Source organism: Miscanthus floridulus, chromosome 6, assembly GCF_019320115.1.
Source record: "Miscanthus floridulus cultivar M001 chromosome 6, ASM1932011v1, whole genome shotgun sequence".
Classification (NCBI taxonomy): domain Eukaryota; kingdom Viridiplantae; phylum Streptophyta; class Magnoliopsida; order Poales; family Poaceae; genus Miscanthus; species Miscanthus floridulus.
This window is the reverse complement of record NC_089585.1, coordinates 40,646,641-40,655,562: the sequence shown is the minus strand read 5'-3', so window position 1 is coordinate 40,655,562 and position 8,922 is coordinate 40,646,641. Positions and strand designations below refer to the sequence as shown.

Genomic DNA, 8,922 nt, shown 5'->3' with positions numbered 1-8,922 from the left:
TCGACATTGGTGTATACTAATATATCCAAATTCATATCACATTAATAATGTCAATATATCAAAATTCAGATATATACCAAAATCGATAGCACTAATAAAGTCAATCTTTTTAATTATGAAGATTCAAATATATTTCTTCATTATTATTTTCTACAACTATATTGCTTAATTTTCTATATTGTATTATTGCATATATATATATATACACACACACACACTATACAATTTTTCTATATATTATAGTACACTACAATTTTCTATTTTGTCTACATTTCTATCTATTTTTTCTACATTTTTTCTATGCAAAAAAAGATGCACACACTCACTAACACACACACACACATATGCACACAGTCACTACAAGGGCAACGGCAAGATTGATCTGGGACGGCGAGGGTGACGACGGTGGCTCCGGCGAGCATGAGGACATAGCGAGGATGGCGATGGTGGCTCCGGTGAGGATGAGGACTGGAGAGGATGATGACGGCGACTCCGGCAAGGACGAGATGACATAGACGCGGGGCCTGGGCATGTGGTGGACATCATAAAGGGGGTCGGAGACGACAGCGGACAACAGGGCCAGGGTGTGTAGGCACGAGCCAGTCCGGAGATCAATGAGGCAGGGCCAGGGACGAGCCGCGAGCCACCCAGCTAGAGACAAAGTGTGTGCACGTGGGGTCTGGGATGATGACAAAGCGGAGCGCATGAACGGTCATTAGGGCCAGGGGCCGAAGCATTATGAGGCGAGGCTTGGGGACGTCAGCGAACAAGAGGCGACGCGCGCGCGTGGGGTGAGGCTTCTAGATCCAGAGTGGAGACGAAGGCGCGTGGAGTGGACACACGCATGTTCGGGGGTCGTGGCGTGACTAGGCAAGGGAGGCTAGGTCATGGGGACGACGACGAACGGCATGGGGTTGGCGGTGAAGATCAAAGAGGTGCGATGGTGGGCTAGATCTGGCGTAGAGATGGATGGACCTTTAGTCCTAGGTCATGCCTACACCCGAGACTAAAGGACCTTTAGTCCTAGGTGGTGGTTACACCTGGGACTAAAGGTCTATCCTTTAGTCCAGGTGAATTTTGGCGGGCCATGAAAACAGGGCCCATCTTTAGTCCCAGGTGGTAGAGAGGTGGCCTGTAGTTTCACTTCCCGCCAGTATCCATCCAATTTTAGCTTTTTTATATATTTCTTTTATAAATATACTAAGAGTTGTTAATTGCCTAGTAAATAAAATATTAGTCAAAAAATTACAAAACAAAATCTAGGCTTGGTTTTGCTTTATTGTACACAAGAAAAATCTATAACCTACTGTAAATAATAATCACAATTTCAATCATACAAAAATGTAGTACTTAATTAAAATCATTAAAACTAGTTCTTTTCACATCATATTAATGTTAACAATTTGGTTTTTCATCACACATTGTCCACATGCACGATAGGAAATCCACTGTCAAGCAGAAATTTATTTAAACTAATAGAAAAAATCTGAAACTTAGTTAGCGATTCCATAACTTCTGGTATGTAAAAGCATGAGAAAAAGTTTGAGGCACATACCATGACACAATTATTACATAATAGGTCTAATACACACTATTAAACATCACCATATCAAGCGGGAACAACAATGAACTTCTTCTTGCCATATGTCCCTTGGTTATGATCACGTCGTAACCATGGAGTGTCCTCATTTTTTAGCTAGATGCTTGGGTAATTGTTCACTGTGAAAGGGTAGAATTTCATCATTCTTTTCATAATCTTCTAGCATGTCTGACTTGTCCTCGATTCCTACGATGTTTCTTTTCTCTAAAAGAACAATATGGTGCTTTGGCTCATTGTCTGAGTTGTTGTTTCCTACTTCATCGGTTTGGTAGACATTTCTTTCACATAGAACACCTGATTCACATCCTTGGCTAGGACGAATGGTTCGTCTTTGTACCTAAGATTTTTGTGGTCCACTATTGTCATTCTGTACTGATGGTCCACTGTTACCCCACCTCCGGTCAGCTTCAACATTGGCACTGAAACAAAGGGACCCTAAAAGAAGGTCCATAGTTTAGTTCACATATCTCCTCTATGCGGCCATAATATGTTTCCTCATTCCCATTCAGGTCTGTGGCATCTATGTGAAAACCACTATTTTGGTTGGTGCTCCTTTTATCTTGGGATATCATGTAAAATGTATTTTTGTTTATCTTGTACCCTTTGAATGTCAAGATATGCCAAGATGGTTCCCTAGACAACAAGTAAAGTTGCTCATCAAGACTCTTGTCACCCTAACAATGTTTTCGCAACCAATCATCGAAAGTTTCCATGTGCCGACGTGTAATCTAGACTTCAGTCTTCATCGAGAAGTCAGATCGTACAATGTCCTTGTGTACCTTGATATACGGATACACCAAGGAGGTGTTTTGTAGAATTGTGTAGTGTGCTTTATGAAAAGGATTGTCCTTGTTACCAATATATGATTTCTTCCCTAGTGTTCCCTTTCCACTTAGTCTCCCCTCATTCTATGATTCAGGAACACAAATCGGGTTAAAGTTAGGAATAAATTCAACACGGAACTCAATGACCTCCTTTGTTCTGTAGCCCTTGGAGGTGATTCCTTCAAGTCGAGCACTGGTTGTGAACATATTTCTTCAGGACTCCCATGAACCTCTCAAAGTGGAACATGTTGTGTAGGAACACAGGACTGAGAATACTAATATGTTTGACCAGGTGAGCTTGGAGGTGCGTCATAATATTAAAGAAGGATAGCGGGAACACCAACTCAAAGCTAACAAGATATTGAACCACGTCATTATGTAGCTTTGTTAGATGCACTGGATTGATTACATTATGAGAAATTACGTTGAGGAATGCACATAGCTTCATGGTGGCTAATCGTACATTTTCTGTTAGAATCCATCTCAATGCAACTGGAAGCAATTGTGTCATAAGCATGTGGCAGTCATGAGACTTTAAGTTTAGGAATTTCTTCTCTACCTTATTTATTATCCCCTTTACATTCGAGGAGAAAATAGATGGGACCTTGATGCTGCTTAGGCATTCAAACATACTTTCCTTCTCTTTTTTGCTAAGAGTGTAGCCAGTAGGACTTAAGTAATGGCGTCCATCATTTGCCTTCTCTGGATGTAGGCTGTCTCATTCTTTTAAACACTGTAGGTCCTCTTGTGCTTCCAGTGTGTCCTTAGGCTTCCCATACACACCCATGAAGCCTAGTAGGTTCACACAAAGATTCTTCATCAGGTGCATCATGTCAATCTTGCTGTGGACCTCTAGGACTTTCCATTAGGGTAGCTCCAAAATATAGACTTCTTCCACATGGGTGCATGTCCATTAATGTCATTCAGAATCAATTAGCTGCCAGGTTCCTTCCTAAAGACTACTTGTACATCCTTGACCATATTGAATACATCCTCACCACTACGGTCGTTAGGCTTTGTCCGGTGCTCTGCCTTACCTTTAAAATGCTTGTCTTTCCTTTTTATGGGGTGATTCATAGGAAGAAATCAATGATGGCCAATGTACATGACCTTGCGTCATTTTTCAAATAAATACTTTTGATGTTATCAAAACAGTGCGTGTAGGCATTGTATCCCTTGTATGTTTGTCCTAAAAGATTACCAAGAGCAGGCCAATCATTGATTGTTACAAACAACAATGCTCGTAGGTCAAAGTGTTTGTTGGCATTTCTTAGCACAATCACTAGGATTTGTGTTTCCTAGTAATGGCACCAAAAATGCCATGATGATATTTCTGAACACATGCAGAAATATTCCGCAAGCACACGGATATATCATTGTAGCATTTCACCCGAAAGTATTCGGGTATTGTTCATTTATATTTTCCCAAAGGAAGGCACGGTGTAAAAGTCTCTAGTAGGGACATGGTCAAGATAACATGACTGTATAATAGACCAGAGTTCATAACAGGGTAAGCCAAGATAAATATTGGATAGTGTGACACACACAGTCAAGCCAATCTCAAGGATAAAGACAAAAGAAAGAATAAAAGAATAAACCTAAACTAGAGTAGGCTTATCTTGTATAGCTATGCTAAGATTAGCAGATCATACAAATACATGAATTTCTAAGGGTTGTGATCCTAAGTTAAGATAGCTTTGGTCACTATAAACTTACTTCAGGCACCATTGCGCACCTGATCTGTCAGGCGACATCGGCATGTAGCTCTACGCCATATCCGAACGTGGGGGATTATGAAGGACGGACAGGGATGTCACCATCTACCGCCTACCCCTCAACCATGGGATACGAGGCAAATGAATGTAACTTCTAGCTCAGACACCATGTCTACGCTATCAGTTACTACTCTAGCATTAGCCAGGAACATTCGTCTTTATCAAGAGTCTTCTACTAGAGCATCCACCATGGGGATGGATGATGACCCCGCAAGAATATAGCAACCAAGACTAACTTAAAGTAGAACTTACTACCTCAATTTAGGTCTTGGTCTAAACATGTATGTATTAAAGGTTAAGCACAAAGTTCTATATGCTAAATGAATAACATAAGAACTTTGCTCTAATTTCATAACATAGCTATATTGATAATGTGAGAGCAAGTACAAAAGGAAACTCTTGATATTATTCATACCAAAAGGCTCAAGTTGCTCAAGCTCTCCAATGTAGCTTCTCCTAGCACCAACTACACTACTAAAAATAGTAAAAGAGTACAAGTGGAGGGAGAGAGGCTCAAATGTGGTGTGTATTGAATGGTGAGCACCTCCCCTCTTCTTATACTAGTGTGAGGTAGGTTTGGTGTGCTATACATGGAATCCCTTATGTAACCGACCTCCCTTAGCATTAATGATACCGCCTGAGCAATGTGGGCCCAAGAGGCGGTGCCAGGGGTGTGGCCGCACCCTGGTTTGCACGCCTAGCCACCGTCCTTCTCTAGTCGATTGCTTGGTGGGCCTAGGCCATGTCTACATTAGTGCTTGTCCTAGATTTGCATGTTGGATGAGCTGTCTTCTCGTTCTTTGTTGTATGATCTACATTACGCTTTGTCTGATGGCATACTTTTTGTCACCTTTTCCACATGTATTCATGTATATGTCCTGTAAAACAACAATCTTCCAATACAAGTGGAAATGGGTAATTGTGAATAACATATGTGTGTAAGTTTGCTTAGTTCCTATTTTTGTATCTTATTTGGCGGTCAAATTTGGTCGATAAGGACCGCCAACAATATCCCCCAAGCTTACCCCTTGCTGGTCTCAAGCAAGAGCTAAGACATTGGCTATTGATCAGAAGTTGCTACCATGCTGATTAGATTTCAAAAGTGCTATGTCTATGACAAAGTTTTCTTCCTTGATTTGGATAAATCAACATTCTATCCACCCCTTATTGTCTTGTTACCTATGGAGCTTTCTAGCCTTCTCCAAGTCTTGGGTGGTTGCAAGATAGAGCGGTTCACAGAAATGCTTATCATTCGTTCTTTGATCGACTTTCTTTCTGGAGGTTTTGAAAGTTTTGCAAAAAAATAAAGTTAAGTTCCTCAAATGATTCACTCGGTAGTTCAAAGTGTATTTGATCCTCACCAAAGGCATGTGATAAATGCCTTTCTTTTCATCCTACCAACTAAATGGCTTATGTGGATCTTTGGGTAGGTATAAAGGGAGGCATACTTGTATCACATAATATTGTTAAGTCAAAAAATGGATCCAAGGAGATGCAAGTCATACACTTTGATCAAGACGTGCAAGTGTGTGGAATTTTTATAATCTTCCTAATTCTAAAATATTTTTGTACTCCTTTGATCATGACTCTCTCTCTCCTTTTGATGAATGCCTTGTAATTGAAAGTATGGACTATCTTATTTCTTTCTTTCTTTTTCTTTCCTTTTCTTCATGTTCTTTGGCATGCATTTTTTTCTCTCATGCCTTTTGGCATGGATATATATATTTTCTTTTCTTTTTTAGCATAGCCCATACTTCCTTTTGGCATATGAAAATGTTTAGAGAGAAAGACTCATGATAAATGAATGGAGTAATTATTTGGTGGGCGGAAAAACATGTTTTGGCGTAACTCTCAATGTAAGAGTCAGCAATTTTATTTGATCATGGGTGCATGATGAGAATCTCAACAAGGGTCACAACAATTTGACAAAGCTCAACATAATAACAAGCAGCATATGACTAAGGTTTTGTATTTGTAGAACATGTCATATGGCTTTGGTAAGGAAATACAAATCATTGAGGAACTTTTAATTTTTAGCATTTTGAAAATAAAACTCCAAATATCAAGTCTTTCTTAGAACAAAGTCATAGCAATTTTCCGTTGCACCATATCATACCCCGCAACCACTTAGATTAGATTAAGCATTTGCAACCCACAAGTTTCAAGTTTTTAGGATGAGACATTTTAGCCAATAAACTCAAATCTTAGGGAAAGCTAAGTTATAAACTAGGCATAGTCAAAACATAAGACAAAGCAACTATTAATCATTCAACAAGGATGAACTAAACATTTTAACTACACATATGTGGAGTGGAAAAAATATTATTGTCATCATTTATTATTATTATTGTATATATATATATATATTTAATCAAGGTTCACCAAACAAATTTTCATCTCTGTTGTCATCCGAAAGGCTCACCCTCATGAAGTTGATAAATTCCTGCAAGGGTTAGTCCATATGATCAACCAAAATCTACATGAGTTGTTTTCATTCAATGATCAAACTAGACACCATGTCTCATTTGATCAAGGTAGGCTAATTAATCCAAGCACCATGCTTAAATTAAAAAGCCTATAGAAGTATGATCATTACATCCAAACTTCAAACTAAGCACCATGCTTAATTTAAAAGATGTAAAACCAATGCTCCTAAACCAAAACATGCCTACTATAGGGAGAGGAAGCATGAAAGGATAAACAGAATCATCCAACAGAGGTGAAAACATTGAATGGTGAATAAGAGATCTCTTTTTTTTATTTCCCTCCTTTTTATGCAAGGTAACTGGAAAGTGGTGCGAGTGCAAGATACACGTTACCTTGTGGGGGTCCTCCCCTAAGCTAGCTCAAAGTCTAAGGTTCGGGGTTGTATCCCCAGTGCTTTTTTGGCTTTTCCTAGTATAGTTGGGATAGGGTAGATCATGAGTGGACTTACCATCCCTCGTGATTACTGCATTGATATTTTCAAATGAAATCTCAGGTTGCCCCGAGATATTTTCAAAATCATAAGCAAGAATTGAAGCAGCAATTTGAGCTAGTTGGTTTTCAAATATTTTATTTAAGCTTAATTGATTATTAAGGGGGACGTTAAAACTTCTATTTTTGAATTAATATTTTCAAAAATTTCATTGTTAGAGGCAAGTTTCTTTGTCAAGTTTTCATTTATTTGAGCTTGCCCTAACACAAGATCTTCCAAGGAAGGTTGATTCCAATTGTAATTGGAATTGAAGTTAGGATTACCTCCTTGGAATGGTGGACATGATTGGTGGTTCCACCCATTATTACCTCCTTGTGGACGGAACCCATTGTTGATGTAGGTGTCATCCTCATGGGTCTTAGGGCAGTCGTTCCTCGAGTGTCTGAAGTTTCAGCACACCTTCGCATGGTATATGCGAGTAGAGTGATTGGACCATACCATAGGGTGTTCCTTTTATGGCATTGTGCTTGTCCAAGCATTTTATTAGGAGATCCAATTTTGTGGCCAGCATATCCATTTCCTCCATGGTATGCATGCCATCTTCTTGGGGTTGGAGTCTATCTTCGCTCCAGCCTAGGTTGGAGACAATCTTCTCAATGAGAGCCAGTAGCTCCGTTGATTGTGAGTGAGAGGAAGGCTCCTCTGGTAGTAGCATCTAAGTTGGCTCTGGATGTGGAAGTTAGCCCATTGTAGAAGTTTTGAAGGATCAACTAGTCTTCTATCCTGTAGTGTGGGCAGACAAGGATATATTCTTGTAGCATCTCCCATGCTTCTAGGATGGATTCTGATGCTGTCTGCTGGAAGTTGGAAATTCTTCCACGAAGGGCATTGGTTTTGCCCATCGGGAAGAACTTGGCAAGGAATGTTGTGGAACACTTGTTCCATGTGTTGATAGCTTCCCTGGTCCTTGTAGAACCACTGTTTTGCCCTCCCCTAGAGGGAGAATGGAAACATATGGAGTTTGATGATCTTAGGTGTGACATCCTTCATGATGATGGTGTCAGACAGCTCTAGGAAGTGTTGCAGATGAGCGTTGGCATCCTCACTAGGCAGTCCATAGAACGAACTAGCCTACACCATTATGATTAGGCTGGTCTTCAGTTCAAAGTTCACATTGCCCATGTGTGGTGGTATTAACCCCTATACCCTTACGGCTAGGCTTGGGCTGACCCGGATCAGGGGGTCTGGCCCACTAGAAGATGACGCGTGGTCCAGCCAATCTGTTCGGAATCCAGCGCAAGGAATCAAGGCAGATTTGGAGGTTAAGCAAGATCCTGGTCGGTTAGAATAGGAATCCTTATCCGACCACCTATGGCAATTGTAACTAGTTAGGATTAGTTTTCAGATCTGTAACCTTGCCCCTCGGACTATATAAGGTGGGCAGGGGACCCCTCTAAAAAACATCTCTCATTGACATACAACAATACAATCAGACGCAAGACGTAGGTATTACGACTTCACGGTGGCCGAAACTGGATAAAACCTTGTGTCTGTCTTGCGTCACCATCTTGTTCATAGCTTGCGCATCTGTCTACTGACAATCTACTACCTTGGGCATACCCCTAGGTAGACTGCTGACCATATTTCAGTCGACAGTGGCACACCAAGTAGGGGGTGTGCAGTACTGCTCTCTAGGTGAACAAGATGGTCATCATCTCCGGTTCCATGGCTACTGCCGAACGGCCTCACATTCACCATCGGCCAGATCACCTGGACCACTGGCTCCAACGACTTCATCGCCATGAC

General features: G+C 40.6%; 1 non-coding gene across 1 annotated transcript; it reads left to right on the top strand.

Annotated features, from left to right (window-relative positions):
* Positions 1 to 7,896: 7,896 nt before the first annotated feature.
* LOC136462057 (small nucleolar RNA R71) lies at positions 7,897 to 8,003 on the top strand. Its single transcript, XR_010760582.1, has one exon. It is a non-coding gene; the product is annotated as a small nucleolar RNA R71 (small nucleolar RNA).
* Positions 8,004 to 8,922: the final 919 nt, after the last annotated feature.